A 17,452-nucleotide genomic window follows, 5' to 3' on the forward strand; every position below is an offset into this window, starting at 1 on the left:
CTCAGGTAGTAATCCGGAGATTATAACCCTTGAGGACCTGTTCTTTAAGTTTGTTCCTATTTCCTGATAATCCCCAAACAGGTCCTCTTTCCTAGTCTTACCTATGTTATTTGTCCCGACGTGGACCACAACAACTGGATCTTCTCCCTCCCTCTCCAATATCCTTTCAAGCCGGTCAGAGTTGTCCCTCATTCTGGCATCGGGCAGGCAACATACCATGCGGGACTCTCGATCCTGCTTACAAAGGATGCTATCAATTCCCCTAATTATAGAATCCCCTACAACTACCACTTGTCTTTTTGTTCCCCCCTCTTGAATGGCCTCCTGTGCCATGGTTCCATGGTCAGCTGGCTCATCCTCCCTACAGCCCTGTTCCTCATCCACACAGGGAGCAAGTACCTCGTACCTGTTGGACAAGGTCAAGAGCTGAGGCTCCTCTGTTCCTGAATACAGGATCCCTCTCCCTGCCTCACTTGTAGTCACATCCTGCTGACCCTGACCACTGAGTGAACTTGAGGTATTTAATCTACCGGGTGTGACCGCCTCCTGAAACAAAGCATCCAGGTAACTCTCCCCCTCCCGGATGTGCCGCAGCATCCGAAGCCTAGACTCCAGCTCATCAATTCTGAGCCGGAGTTCCTCCAGCAACCAACACTTGCTGCAGATGTGGTCACTGTGGCTCGCAATGGGATCTGCCAGCTCCCACATTATACAGCTACAGCACATCTCCTGCCCAACCATCTCGACTTAGATAATTAATTTATTAATTAGCTTTGCAGTGTTTCTTTTTCAAATTTGGTGCCAATTTCCTATCAACCAATCAGGTCGCAGCTTTCCTGTGTTGTCACTTTTTCAGTTTTGGCTAATCAGTTACTCCGTGCCCTGAGGTCACCACTCCGGTGCTCCTCCCAGATTTATACTCACCGCTCTGGTGCTCCTCCCTCCAAGTCTGCTCCCAGGATTTACTCACCAATCAGCTGCTTCTTCTTTAAAATCCACTTTCCACAATATAAGGAGAAAACAACAATTTATATTATATGAGAAAAGAGTACTTATTGGGTGGCAAGTGGACTCTGATTGGTAGAGGCATTGCCATGAAGATTGCACCAATGATGGTTGAGCATTGTTTGAAATTTAAACCAGGGGGCTTGACCTTGATTGGTCAAGGCATTGACCTGAGGAATGAGTCAGCGAATGGCTGTCACTGATTTTGTTTAGCTGAAACAGGCGCAAAGTGTGTACATGTTCTTTCTGTCTGCAAAGCACAAGGTCCGGTGTATTAATAGAACACTCTCCGAGACGCGGTGCATGCTTTCGCGATTGAAGTTCATGGATTTGTGTTGGGAAGGACTTTTGAGGGATATGGAGTAAAGGCTGGGAAATGGAATTCCAAGTACAGATCACCCATGGTGGAGCAGGCTTGAGGGGATGAATGGCCTTCTTCCTGTTCCTAATGTTCATATCTGGATCATCAATTCACCAATCACCTTTCAGGGAAGGGAACTTGCCACCTACACCTGGTCTAGCCCATGCGCCACTCCAGTCCTACACAATGGCTCATTACTGCTGGTGATGCAGCCAAAGAGGTCCCAAAGGTAAGTGCCTTTGTGTCTTTTTGTGGGCTGCAGAGAAACCAGAGTGAAAAATCAAGAGGATCGTGGTCACTGCCATTGGGATCCCCCCCCACCACCCCAATACCTTCAGCACTTAGTGGCTGCCCCCACCCAGACTTCAGGTCTCAAAACAGCGAGCGACATCAGGACACATGTTTGGCACCCAGCAGCTTGTTAAATTGTAAGTAAGGCTGGAGTCTTGGAGTGTTGTGCTAGGGAATGGGAAGTCTCATATGATGTTAAAATCGGTCCAATTATGTAGAATTTACAGCACAGAATGATTTAGCCCCAACTGGGGCATGTAGTTGTTTATGCCCCACATTATCTCCTGACACACTACTTCATCTACTCCATATCCTTCTAATCCTTTCTGCTTGGTGTCTTCATCTAGTTTTCCCTTCAATCTCTCTATATTATTCACCTCAATCACTCCCTGTGGTAGTGAGTTCCATGTTCTAACCACTCACTGGATAAATGAATTTCTCTTGAACTGTTTCTGCTGGGGTAGGGGTAGACATCTCCAACAGCCGCACTGGGTTTCTATGAGGAGAACATGGAGGAAACATTGAATGGTGACAGAAGCTGTGAGTAAGGACCATGACCCGCACAAGGGACGACATGACAAGTTCAACTATTGACTGCCATTCCCACTAATCTGGGTGGCAGACCTACAGTACAATGGGCAGTGATAAACACCAAAAGACTCAGAGATGAGGAGCCACCAGTATCAAAACATCCACTGCAATGAGCATTGCTGATAAACACAGGCATCTATAAGGGGCGACCAATCTACACGTTTGCAGCAAGTCCCCTCAGTAACTGGCCTTGAGAAATCATAAACAAAATGGAATAATATACCAGACTTCAAACTCTGCTGTGAGGATTTCACCGTTTTACTTTCTAACCCTTGACTCATGTTAAATTAAATTTAAAATTATTAGGCTATGGGTTATTTTCTAGCATAAATACCATTTTAATATGCCACACTGAAAGACACACAATTTTGCTTTCTTTGGATAGAAACAAAATAAGCTGCTTTTTTTATGGTGTGTTGTGATCTGGAATGTGCTGCCTGAATGGGTGTTGGAACCAGATTCCATAGAACTCCCAAAATAAATTTGGATTATTAGTTAAAGGGAAGAATTTATAGGGCTATGGGGAAAGAGCAGGAACTGGGAATAATTGGATAGCTCAAGGAACTGATTTGGGCATGATGGGTGTCTGGTGTCCAATGCTGCATGATTTTAAGTTTAATAACTTTGATATGCTGTCACTCATACAAATTCCCATTTGCCTTCCCTGCTCACCATTGACCTCAGGCTGTGGGTAGGGAGAGGGATGGAGTCGGTAGCTAGGGAACAGAGTTTGGAATAGGAGCCAAAAATAATGACTTCAGCCTTCCCAATATTTAATCTGAGGAGATTCCAAGTGCCTCATAATGACCTCCTCCTTGGGGGTTGTTCAGTGGTTGGTACTGATCTCTTCCCAGATCATTATCTCTCACTCACATTTTGTCACCTGAAAGGCTAAGTCGTTATAAGACACTGTTTAGGCCTAAGCTGGAGAATTGTGTCCAATTCTGGGCATCACAAATTCACAAGGAAATTAAGGCCTTGTTGAGGGTTATGAGGTTTTATTAGAGTGGCATCAGGGTTAGGGGACTTCAGTCATTGTGAAGAGAGTGGAGAAGCTGGGGTTCTCCATGGGAAAAGGGTTAAGGGGAGATTTAGTAGAAATGTTTCTGATCGGTTTTGATGGAGTGAATGGGGGAAAACCAGGAGGGGGAGGTAAGCAAAGGATATAGATTTAAGATAATTGGCAAATGAAAAAGAGAGATCAGAAATGTTATTACACAGTGAATTATGATCTGGAATGCACTGCCTGAAAGGGCAGTGGAGTCAGATTCAATATTAACTTTCGGAAGCAAATTGGATAAATTTCATGAAAGGGAAAATTTTGCAGATCACTGAGAAAGAAAAGGGGAATGGGACTAATTCATCATAAGGTCAGTAATAGGGAAGTTCAATGATGATTGCACAGTGTTCAGTTCCATTCACAACAACACTCATAATGAAGCTGTCAGGCTTGGGCTGAAGTGGCAAGTAACATTTGTGACATCTAATTATCTGGCAAAGACCTTGTCCAACAAGACTGAGTCTAACTACCTCCCCTCGCTATTTAAATTGTATTACTATCGCTGAATACCCCACTATCCAATAACTTAGGGTCACGATTGACCAGAAACTGATTTGGACCTGACATATAAAAACTGTGGCTACAAGGCTGGGTATTGTGCAGCAAGTAACTCATCTGATTTCCCAAAGCCTATCCACCATCTACAAGATACAAGTCAGGAGTGTGAAGGAATACTCTGGAACACTTGCCTGGATGAGTGCAGCTCCAAAAACACTCAAGAAGCTCGACACTGTCCAGGACAAAGGAGCACACTTGATCAATGCCCCATCCATCACCTCCAACATCCACTCCCTCCACCACTGATGCACAGCACATCACTGCAAAAGACAAGGCTGAAGCATTTGCAACAATCTACAGCCAGAAGTGCCGAGTGGATGATCCATCTCGGCCTTCTCCGGAGGTCCCCAGCATCACAGGCTTCAACCAATTCGATTCACTCCACATGATATCAAGAAACGGCTGAAGGCACTGGATAATGCAAAGGCTATGGGACCTGACAATATTCCGTCAATAGTACTGAAGACTAGTTCCAGAACTCGCCATGCCAATAGTCAAGCTGTTGCAGTACAGCTACAACACTGGCATCTACCTGGTAATGTGAAAAATTGCCCAGGTATGTCCTGTGCACAAAAAGCAGGACAAATCCAACCCAGCCAATTACCACCCATTAGTCTACTCTCAATCATTAGTAAAGTGATGAAAGGGGTCATCAACAGTGCTATCAAGAGGCACTTGCTTAGCAATAACCTGCTCACTACACTCAGTCTGAGTTCTGCCAGAGTCACTCAGCTCCTGACCCTATGTTCAAACATGGACAAAAGAGCTGAACTCCCAATGTGAGGTGAGAGTGACTACCCTTGACATCAAGACAGCATTTGACCGAGTGTGGCTTCAAGGAGCCCTAGCAAAACTGGAGTCAATGGGAATCAGGGGGAAAGTTCTCCGCTGGTTAGAGTCATACCTAGCACAAAGGAACATGGTTGTGGTTGCAATCATATCAGTTCCAGGTCTTCACTGCAGGAGTTCCTCAGGGTAGTGTCCTAGGCCAGGCCATCTTCAGCTGCTTCATCAATGACCTTCCTTCCATCATAAGGTCAGAAGTGGGGCTGTTCGCTGATGATTACACAATGTTCAGCACCATTCGTGATCCCTCAGATACTGAAGCAGTCCATGTCCAAATGCAGCAAGACCTGAACAATATCCAGGCTTGGGCTGACAAGTGGCAAGTAACATTCATGCCACACAAGTGCCAGATAATGACCATCTCCAACAAGGGAGAATCTAACACATCTCCCCATGACATTCAATGGTATTACCATCGCTGAAGCCCCCACCATCAACATCCTGGGGATTACCATTGACCAGAAACTGAACTGGACTAGCCATATAAATACTGTGGCCATGAGCAGTCAGAGGCTAGGAATCATGCGACGAGTAACTCACCTCTTGACTCCCCAAAGCCTGTCCACCATCTACAAGGCACAAGTCAAGTGTGTGATGGAATACTCTCCACTTGCCTGGATGAGTGCAGCTCCATCAACACTTATGAAGCTTGACACCATCTAAGACAAAGCAACCCACTTGATTGGCACCCCGTCTACATATTCACTCCCTCTCCACCAATGCACAGTGGCAGCAGTGTGTACCATTTACATGGTTGATGCACTGCATCAACTCTGCAAGGCTCCTTAGGCAGCACCTCCCAAACCCATGATCACTACCACCTAGAAGGACAATGGCAGCTGATACATGAGAAGACCACTACTTGGACATTCCCCTCCAAGCCACTCACCATCCTGACTTGGAAATATATCACCGTTCCTTCACTGTTGCTGGGTCAAAATCCTGGAACTCCCTCCCTAACAGCACTGTGGGTGTACCTACACCACATGGACTGTAGCGGTTCAAGAAGGCAGCTCACCACCACCTTCTCAAGGACAATTAGGGATGGCCAATAAACGCTGGCGTAGCCAGCAACACCTATACCCTACGAGTGAATGAAAATAAACAGTGGCAGCAGTGTGTACCATATACAAGCACTGCAGCAACTCACCAAGGCTCCTTCGACAGCATCTTACAAACCCACATCTACCACCTAGAAGGACAAGGGCAGCAGATGCATAGGAACATCACCACCTGCAAGTTCACCTGCAAGTCACACACTGTGGTGATTTGAAACTTTACCGCTATTCTTTTGCTGTCACTGGGTCAAAATCCGAGAACTTACATTTTTTTAATTCATTCACAGGAATTGGGCTTCGATGCGGTTGATGACCCCTTCCATTACTTTACTGATGATGGAGAGTAGACTGCTGGGGCAGTAATTGGCCGGGTTGGATATGTCCTGCTTTTTGTGTACAGGATACACATCACAGAATCACAGTACAGAAGAGGCCCTTTGGCCCATCGAGTCTGCACCGACACTTGAGAAACACCTGACCTACCTATCTAATCCCATTTACCAGCTCTTGGCCCATAGCCTTGAATGTTATGATGTGCCAAGTGCTCATCCGCCTGGGCAATTTTCCACATAGCTGGGTAGATAGCAGTGTTGTAGCTGTACTGGAAGAGCTTGGCTAGGGGCGTGGCAAGTTCTGGAGCACAAGTCTTTAGGGCTATTGCTGAAATATTGTCAGACCCCATAACCTTTGCAGTATCCAGTGCCTTCAGCCGTTTCTTGATGTCACATGAAATGAATCGAATTGGCTGAAGACTGGCATCTGTGATGCTGGGGACCTCCAGAGGACGCCGAGGTGGATCATCCACTCGGCACTTTTGGCTGAAGATTCTTGCGAATGCTTCAGTCTCCTGCACTGCTGTGCTGGGCTCCTCCATCATTGAGGGTGGGGATATTTGTGGAGCCTCCTTCTCCAGTGAGTTGTTTAATTGTCCACCACCATTCATGACTGGATATGGCAGGACTGCAGAGCTTGGATCTGATCCGTTGGTTGTGGGATCGCTTAGCTCTGTCTATCACTTGCTGCTTATGCTGTTTGGCACGCAAGTAGTCCTGTGTTATAGCTTCACCAGGTTGACACCTCATTTTTAAGTATGCCTGATGCTGCTCCTAACAGCACCGTATGTGTAGCTGTACCACACGGACTTTTTTATTTAATTAATTCATGGGATGTAGGCCTCGCTGGCTAGCATTTATTGTCCATCCCTAATTGCCCTCGTTCAGAGGACATTTAAGAGCCAACCACCTTGTTGTGGTTCTGGAATCATCTGTAGGCCAGATCAGGTAAAGACAGCAGATTTCCTTCTCTAAAGGGAATTAGTGAACCAGGTGGGTTTTTACAATAATCAACAATGCTTTCGTGGTCATCATTAGACTTTTCATTTCAGAGTTTTATTAAATTCACGTTCCACCATCTGCCGTGGTGGGATTTGAACCCAGGTTCCCCAGAGCATTATCCTGGGGGCTCTGGATTACTAGCAACAGTGCCACTGCGGTGGTTCAAGAAGGCAACTCACCTCCCTCTTATTAAGGGTGATTAAGGATGTGCAACAAATGCTGGAGTTGCTGGCGATGTTCACATCCTGTGAAAGAATTTTTTAAAAAATTCCTCTGCTCTATCCCAGGAGTCCTACAAGTTTATTTCCTTCAAGTGCCCATTGATTTCCTTTTGAAATCATTGATTGCCTCTGCCTCCTTCAGCCTCTTGGGCACCGAGTAAAAAAGTTCTTCCTCATATTCATCCTGCATCTCTTGGCCAAAACATTAAATCTGTGTCCCCCAATCCTTATAACTTAAGCTAATGGGAGCAACTTTTCTTTGTCCATCTTATCTAAACTTCTGATAATCTTGTCCATCTCTATCAAATCTCCCCTCAACTTCCTTTGCTCCAAGGAGAACAACCTCAGCTTCTCCAGCCTACCCTTCGAGTCTAAATCCCTCATCTCTGGAACCAATCTGGTAAATTGCCTTTGCACTTTCTCAAGGATCCTCACTCACATCCTTCCTAAAGTGTGGTGACCAGATTGGGACATAAGACTCTATTTGGGGCCTAACCACCATTTTATAACAGTTCAGCATAATTTCTCTGCTTTTATGCTCTCTACCTCTATTTTTGAAGTCCAAGATCGCGCATGCTTTGCTAACCACTCTCGCAATATGTCCTAGCACCTCCAACGATTGATGTATATGCACCCACTGATCATCCAGTAACTGCACACTCTTCAAAGTTGTGCTATTAAGCCTATATTGCTCCCTTATCCTTTCCATCAAAATGTATCACTTCACACTTCTCTCTGTTAAATTCCATCTGCCATTTGTCTGTCCATTCTGCTAGCCTATCTATATCCTTCATCAACCTTCTTTGTTACTTCATGAATACATTCCATTAGTCAAGCACATGACTACTTCTACAAATCTGTGATGGCTCTCCATAATTAACTCAAACATCTCTAAACGCCTGTTGATTTTCTTCTTGCTTTTGCAATAAATTTGTATCATTCTCACTGTTTGCCACACTTGGTATCATTAGCAAATGTTGAAATTTTACTCTGCATTCCAATATCCAAGATATTTACAAAGAGAAGTTCTAAACCTGTCTTTGTCTGCTTTTTTCAAATATGGTACTGCTTCCTTTTCTAGTATTATCCAACCTACACACTTTGTGCATTTTACTCCTCTTTCCTACTTCTATGTTCTGGTGCCCATCTCCTTGTCAGGTTAGCTTAAACCCTCCCCAAACACATCAGTGAACCTCTCCACTGGACATTGGTCTCAGTCCTGTTGAGGTGCAATACCTTCCATTTTGAATAGATACCCCCTGCCTCAGAACGGGCTCCAGTGTTCTAAGAATCTGAAGCCCTCTCTCCTGCACCAGGCCTCCAGCCATGCATTCATCCTCCCTATCTTCTATTACTATACTCACCAGCATGTAGTACCGGGAATAATCCAGAGATTACAATCCTCAATGTCCTACTTTATTAACTTTCTCCCAGCTCCTGAAAATCTAACCTTAGGATCTCAATATCTGCCCTCTCTATGTCGTTAGTACCAACATTATCACTTCTGGCTCACTTCTTTCCCCCTGCACCCTCTCCCTAATGTCCTTTACCCTGGCACCAAGGAGGCAACAAACCATACGGGCTTCATGATGAAGGTTACATAAATGTCTCTCTAGGAATCTCCTGTAACAACTGCATTTCTAGCCTTTGCAATTCTCTCCTGTGCAGCCCCTTGCCCATTGGTGCCATGGTCTGGATTGCACTCAATTTGTTCTGCTACCTGATCCCCTGACCCCATATTCTCTTCGATCTTTAATGGCTGAGACTAATCTGGGCAATCCCTCTGTAGGGAGGGTGTTGGTTACAGATTGGTACATCTTAAAGAAGTCTCTGTAGTCTTCCACAGGTTAACTGTAAGTCATTTCTAACTAGTAGAACTACTTACACAGGTACAGTAAAGGTACAAGTTATGAGCTGTTCCCATGCTTAGGCCTATACACATCTGAAAAAAGCTTTTCACACAAGTGGTTCGGGAATGCACTGCCTGGAAGTGTAGTGGAGGCAAGTACAATCGAGGCATTCAAGAGGGCATTAGATGATTATTTGAAAATAGAGACAATGTGCAGGAGTATGGGGAGAAGGTAGGGCAATGATTCTAGCTCTGGAAAGTTCCCGGCCTCCCTGGTACTATTTTGTGTTTTTTTTCAGGTACCATTTTGTTGCTTCACTGGGGTTTTTCTATCCTTCCTTTTAAGCTCTGCACCGCCTCAACTTGAAGATTAAAGTATTTGTCAAAGGCTGTTGAAAGTTCCTCAAGGCTTGTTGAGGATTCAACAATGCCATGTATTAGGATTACTTCTTCTGCAGGTTCACCCAAACCAGAAAAAAAAGGTGTTACTCTGGGTTCCTTCAGATTTTTCACCTACTCCAGTATTTTAAAAAGTCTCTTCTTGAGGATACCACATTTCCTGTTGGATTTTTGATCCATGGTGATTTAATATTTTTTGTAGTTTTTTTTTGTGGCCAGGAGCTGATTCCATGCCTAGGCCTATACACGTCTCTGCACAACACCACACTGACCTTGGGTCTTGGGTCATGTGCCTTCTTACATCACCGTGTGAGCGGACTATACTCAGTCCCACATTAAATGTATATGTGCCTCATACGACAGCCTCTACCTAACAGTCCACAGGGAAAACTCTAAAGTGAAATAAATTAAAATTCTCATCAAGACACTGATCCATTCTGATGTTTGTTCTTTCCTCATCTGCCAGTGGAAATGACTCAGTGGTGAGTGGGACCGAGGGAGCTTTGGTTACATTGCCCTGTACATTCACACCCAGTAAGATTCTTAACCTGACCACTGTTACATGGCTGAAGAAGGAGACCTACCAACACGTCGTCACATTTCGAGCCCAGTCAAGTGGATCATGGACAACTGTAAATGCTGGAAATTGGAACGAGTTTGTCGGGAACCCAAAGAAGGGAGACGTGTCAACAAGGATAAACCAGCTGAACCTGAAGGACAATCACGCTTACCTGTGTGTGGTGGAGTACATGACATTACTAACTAATCAACATCTGATCCAGAATGAGACACGGCTGCAGGTCATATGTGGTAAGAGGCCATTGCCACACTCTTCAGTGTATAGAGAGCGTACAGTGAGGTCAGGTGGTGTAACAGCAAACACACGTCAGTTGTGGCTCGGTGGGTAGGACTCTCACCTTTTAGGCAGAAGGTTAGAGTCCCATTCCGGAGACTAAAGAACAAAACCTAGACTGACACGCCAGTGTAAAAATGAGGGGGTGCTGCAGTGTTGGAGGTGCCCTCTTTCAGAAGAGGTATTAAATCCAGGCCAAGCCTTCCCTCCTTGGAAGAATAGGAGAGTTGTCTCTAGGCTCCTGGTTAATATTTACCTCTGGCCCAACATCACCAAAACATACAATCTGGTCATTGTTTCATTGCTATTCTTTTGAGATCTTCGGGCAGAATTTTACGCCTTGTAGGTGGGCGCATGCCTAACCCGATCGGCTGTAAAATAGCGCAGAAAGATGTTGGACGATGTCTCAACGCCATCCTGCACGCGCACAATCTTCAGGTTGGCAGGCGCACGCGAGAGCAGAAGGGAGAGGCCAGGTGTCCAAATGCAGCTTCCAGAGGAGTGACCTGTGGGAGGAGAGGCGCAGGCACAAGGGGCGCAGGGCCAGCAGCAAGTTCAAGGCAAAAGGGACCGCAGGAGACACCAGTATCCTGCTGCCAGGGTTTGCAGGCAGCGATGCAGCTATCTCAACATGTCCAAGGTGCAATGCTGAAGGAGACTCCACCTCTTCAGGGAGACCGTGACCTCCATCTGTCAGATGATAGGACCTGAGATCACCTCCAACTGTGTGGGTGGAAACCCCATTCCAGTGGCTCTAAAGGTCACAGTGACCCTCGACTTCTATGCCTCTGGCTATTTCCAGGGGTCAGTGGGGCACGTGCCACTTGATAGCATTGTTGATGAACCCTTCTGTTACTTTACTGTTGATCGAGAGTAGACTGAGAGTAGTCAATTGGCCAGGTTGGATTTGTCCTGCTTTTTGGACATAGCTGGGCAATTTTCCATATAGCCGGGTAGATGCCAATGTTGTAGCTGTACTGGAATATCTTGGCTAGGGGTGCGGCAAGTTCTGGAGAACAAGTCTTCAGATTGCTGGAATATTGTCAGGGCCCATAGTCTTTGCAGTATCCAGTGCCTTCAACCCTTTCCTGATATCATGTAGAGTGAATCAAATTGACTCAAGACTGCCATCTGTGATACTAGTTCACTCAGGAGGAGGCCGAGATGGATCATCCACTTGGTACTTCTGTCTGAAGATGATTGCAAATGCTTCAGCCTTGTCTTTTGAACTGATGTTCTGGGCTCCCCCATCATTGAGGATGGGTGTATATGTGGAGACTCATCCTAGTTAGTTTTATAATTTAATTAATTTAGTTTAATTTTTAATTTAATTCATGACTCAATGTGATGGGACAGTAAATCTAATGCATTGGTTGTGGGATTACATACCTCTGTCTATCTCATGCTGTTTGTCATGCAAGTAGTCCTGTGTTGTAGCTTCATCAGGTTGACACCTCATTTTTAGGTTTGCCTGGTGCTGCTCCTGGCATGTCCTACTGTACCCTTCATTGAACCAGGGTTGATCACCCAGTTTGATGGTAACTTTTTTAAAAATTCATTTATGGGATGTGGGTGTCATTGGCTAGGCCAGCGTTTATTTCCCATCCCTAATTGACCTTGAAAAGGTGGTGGTGAGTTGCCTTCTTGAACCGCTGCAGTCCATGTGGTGTTAGGGAGTTCCAGGATTTTGACCCAGCGACAGTGAAGGAATGGCAATATATTTCCTAGTCAGGACGGTGAGTGACTTGGAAGGGAACTCCCAGGTGGTTCTCATATATCTGCTGCCCTTGTCCTTCTAGATGGTAGTGGTCATGGGTTTGGAAGGTGCTGTCTAAGGAGCCTTGGTGAATTCCTGCAGTGCATCTTGTAGATGGTGCACACTGGTGCTTATCTGCATCGGTGGTGGAGGGAGTGAATGTTTGTGGAGGGGTGCCAATCAAACAGGTTACTTTCTCCTGGATGGTGTCAAGCTTCTTGAGTGTTGTTGGAGCTGCACTCATCCAGGCAAGTGGAGGGTATTCCATCACACTCCTGACTTGTGCCTTGTAGATGGTGGACAGGCTTTGGGGAGTCAGGAGGTGGGTTACTCACTGTAGGAATCATAGCCCCTGACCTGCTTTGTAGCCACAGTATTAATATGGCTAGTCCAGTTCAGTTTCTGGTCAATGGTAGCCTGCAGGATGTTGATAGTGGGGGTTCAGCAATTGTAATGCCATTGAATGTCAAGGGATGATGGTTAGACTGTTGAAGATGGTTATTGCCTGGCACTTGTATGGTGCGAATGTTACTTGCCACTTGTCAGCCCAAGCCTGGATATTGTCCAGGTCTTTCTGCATTTGGACATGGACTGCTTCACTACCTGAAGAGTCATGAATGGTGTTGAACATTGTGCAATCATCAGTGAACATCCCCACTTCTGATGTTATGATGGAAGGAAGGTCATTGATGAAGCAGCTGAAGACAGTTACACCTAGGAACTCCTGAAGTGATGTCCTGTAAACTGGGATGATTGATCTCCAACAACCACAATCATCTTTCTTTAGGTATGACTGCATACCTAGTTAAAGGTAGAATGGGGGATATACTGGGCCATGAGGTTACGGATTGTGGCTGAATACAATTCCGCTGCTCCTGACAGCACCTCATGGATGCCGTTTTGAGTTAGGTCTGTTCGAAATCTATTCACTTAGCACAGTGATAGTACCACACAACATGATGTGAAGATGGGACTTTGCCTTTACAAGGACTGTGCAGTGGTGACTCCTACCAATACTGTCATGTGCAAATAAGACCATAAGACCATAAGACATAGGAGCAGAAATTAGGCCATTCAGCCCATTGAGCCTGCTCCGCCATTCAATCATGGCTGATAAGTTTCTCAACTCCATTCTCCCGCCTTCTCCCCGTAACCTTTGATCCCCTTACCAATCAAGAACCTATCTAACTCTTAAATACACTCAATGACCTGGCCTCCACAGCCTTCTGTGGCAATGAATTCCATAGATTCAACACACTCTGGCTAAAGAAGTTTCTCCTCATCTCTGTTCTAAAAGGTCTTCCCTTTACTCTGAGGCTGTGCCCTCGGGTCCTAGTCTCTCCTACTAATGGAAACATCTTCCCCACGTCCACTCTATCCAGGCCTTTCAATATTCTGTAAGTTTCAATCAGATCCCCTCTCATCCTCATCCTTCCTGACATACGGGGCCCAAAATTGCTCACAATATTCTAAATGTAGTCTGACCAGAGCCTTATAAAGCCTCAGCAGCTCATCCCTGCTTTTATATTCTAGTCTTCTCAAAATAAATGCCAACATTGCATTTGCCTTCCCAACTACCGACTCATACTGCAAGTTAACCTTAAGAGAATCCTGGACTAGGACTCCCAAGTCCCTTTGCACTCCAGATTTCTGAATTCTCATCCCATTTAGAAAATAGTCTATGCCTCTATTCTTCCTACCAAAGTGCATGACCTCACACTTCCCCACATTGTATTCCATCTGCCACTTCTTTGCCCATTCCTTTGCCCATTTGTCCAGGTCATGCTGGAATTGTATAGAACCTTGGTGAGGCCACAGCTGGAGTACTGTGTGCAGTTCTGATCGCCACATTATAGGAAGGATGTGATTGCACTGGATGGGGTGCAGAGGAGATTCACCAGGATGATGCCTGGGATGAAACATTTAAGTTATGAAGAGAGGTTGGATAGACTTGGGTTGTTTTCGTTGGAGCAGTGAAGACTGTGGGATGACCTGATCGAGGTGTACAAGATTGAGGGACAGGGTGGATAGGGAGCAGCTGTTCCCCTTAGTTGAAGGGTCAGTCACGAGGGGACACAAGTTCAAGCTGAGGGGCAGGAGGTTCAGGGGGGATGTGAGGAGAAACTTTTTTATCCAGAGGGTGGTGACGGTCTGGAATGCATTGCCTGGGAGGGTGGTGGAGGTGGGTTGCCTCACATCCTTTAAAAAGCACCTGGGTGAGCACTTGGCACGTCATAACATTCAAGGCTATGGGCCAAGTGCTGGTAAATGGGATTAGGTAGGTAGGTCGGGTGTTTCTCATGTGTCGGTGCAGGCTCGATGGGCCGAAGGGCCTCTACTGCACTGAGATTCTGTGTCTCGAGATAGGGGCAAGATTTCACCCCCAGTCTTTGAATGGTTTATTCAGCAAAATGCAAATGTGCTCTTTACCTTACAGTTAACATCTCAAAACTACTATACATCAAAGCACCCAGGCTTTAAACCAGTTAAGACACTCACACTCACCCACAGGCCCTACTACAAGTCCAATTCAAAAATAATTTCCAGTACCATTATATACATTAATATCTCTTCATGACAGGAAGACAAATAGAATGTTGGCCTTTATTTCAAAGGGAATGGAGTATAAAAATAGGGAACTCTTGCTAAAACTATACAAGGCACTAGTTAGACCACACCTAGAATACTGTGAACAGTTTTGGTCCCTTTATCTAAGGAAAGATATACTGGCATTGGAGGCAGTCCAGAGAAGGTTTACTAGATCCTGGGAATGGAGGGATTTTCTTATGAGGAGAGGTTGAGTAGGTTGGGCCTGTACTCATTGGAGTTTAGAAGAATGAGAGGTGACTTTATTGAAACATATAAGATTCTTAGGGAGCTGACAGAGTAGATGCTGAGAGGTTGTTTCCCCTTGTGGGAGAGTCTAGGACCAGAGGGCATAATCTTAGTGTAAGAGGGCACCCATTTAAGACCGAGATGAGGAGGAATTTCTTCTCTGAGGATAGTCAATCTGTGGAATTCTTTACCACAGAGGGCTGTAGAGGCTGGGTCGTTAAGTATATTCAAGACTGAGATAGACAGATTTTTAATCAGTAAGGGAATCAAGGGTTATGGAGAAAAGGCAGGAAAGTGGAATTGAGGATTATCAAATCAGCCATGATCACACTGAATGGTGGAGCAGATTCGATGGGCTGAATGGCCTACATCTGCTCCTACGTCTTTTAGTCTATATCTTATTGCTACCCAAACTGACTCGATGGGTGGAATTTTCCCATCCTGCCCGCCGTGGGTTCCTTGGTAGTTGATAGCGGAGAATCTAGTGGGAGCCCAAAAATCAGAATCCTGCCGGCATGAAAACAGCTCTGCCTTCCAATCTTAAGTCACGCCAGCCGGAAATCCCCTTGTCTGAATCACATTTGATAAAAGGTGGTGTGCAGCAGTCAGGCCTCGCTTTGCTCCCGACTTCAAGGTGAGTGCTACATTCATAGCCTCCCTGTCACAGAGTGGCGCCGGTCTCGTTGCGATGCCAGTGGAATGCCACACTTTGGAGGGTTGGTCTGCTCCCCGTGGGTGTCTCCGCAAAGCACATTAGGACAGCATCTTGCAGCGGTACTCAGGCAGAGCTGAGCATTCTGACAGAGACCAGCATTTTGAACGGGGGAGGGAGGGGTAATGATGGAAGGCAGAGGGGCAAGAAGGCTTTGCAAGGGGGTGGAGGTGGAGGGGGATACGATTGCAGGCAGAGGGGAGGTGGAGGGGTGGGAAGCTGGAGCTCGACAAGGGAAGCTGAGATGCTGACAAACAAGGGGGTGGGCGGGATAGCACAAGTATGAATGGGAGGGGATGCACGCGGACTCCAGAATAGTGTGGCACACATGGGATGGGTCGTAATGAGACTCACGAAGGACGGGGTGGGAAGAGAGACAGTGTAGTGTCCAGTCATGAGGGCAATGGTGAACTCATTGTAAGTCAAAATTCTTGCTCTGGGGCCAGCATGTCAGAGTCAGAGAGTAAAAAGCTCAGACTATCCTTGGGCTCTGTGGATCTCACAATCAAGAGTGAGATAGAAGAGGCAGTCCTGGTGTGCAGCGGGCTATGCTATAGGATTATGCATGGCATGCACATTGTACTCCCCCTCCAGGGAGGGGCATGGACTGCGTACTCAGTTTGGATAATGCACAGCTTAGTGTACAGTGTGTTTTCACAGTCCGTGTCCAATGGCTTGTCTGGCTCTGTACCGGTCTGCAGATGGGATGGTAATGGTTGGGGGAGGTATCTGCAGCGTGTATTTGAGGAAAACATAATGAAGGGGCCGGGTAGTATGTGAAGTGTTCTTGGCAGTTCTCCTCCGTAGATGATTGTACATACAGCCTGTAGATGGGGAGGGTAAAGGTGCACACGGGGCATGGGCACATCAACAGTGATGGAATCAGAGGGGAGGATGGAAATGCCGACCACAACAATAATGGGATCCGGTATCACTGTGGGAGGCTGGAGAATAATAGGACGGAGCTCCATCTCCACATCATGAAGTTCCAAGAAAATATGTGGGATGCAAACAGTGAGAGAGGGAGTGTCAAAGCTGGTCTTGAAGTGATAGTGGAGAACAAACATCTTGCACTGTCGAACTAATGGCAGAGTTACAAATCAAGAGTAGGGGCAAATCTGCATGGAAGGGGTCTGGAGTAGTGTGGGAGGAACGCACTGCTGGATGAAGGGCCCTCTAACTTGTTGGTGCCACAACATTCAAATGAAGTCAGAGCTGAAAGTAGGAACACTGTCATGAGAGTATGATATTTTCATATTTTTTCTGGTTTATTGTAAAGTAGGTTTATGGGGGTAAGTAGTTGGGTCTGCCTGTGTGTGATTCAATTACATTTGGGGTCAAATAGACTGTAGGCTTTGACTCATTAAAAGAAGCTAGGTGCTTGACATGCTAATGAGTAAACATGGATGCTGGCTTACCTTGTAAGGTGTGAAGAGAATTTGCATTTTTAGATAGATGAAGGGGGATTTGGATTTCAAAGGGATCTCAGTCTGTTTACAGATAGCCAGACCAGCAAGGCTAAGGAATGTGTTTATTTTTCCCAAGAGTTACTGACATTGTATAGTGACAACATGGAAGTTTTTATGTTTTGAGGGAGATACAGTTTCAAAGACTTATGAGACAATAGAATTTATATATTAAGAGACACACATAGATAAAGGAGAATGAGGCTATATGTCAGGAGGAGGCATTGTGAGATCAAACAGAAGTATGTGAAGTAGCC

This window comes from Carcharodon carcharias, chromosome 4 (genome assembly GCF_017639515.1).
Source record: "Carcharodon carcharias isolate sCarCar2 chromosome 4, sCarCar2.pri, whole genome shotgun sequence".
NCBI classification, from domain to species: domain Eukaryota; kingdom Metazoa; phylum Chordata; class Chondrichthyes; order Lamniformes; family Lamnidae; genus Carcharodon; species Carcharodon carcharias.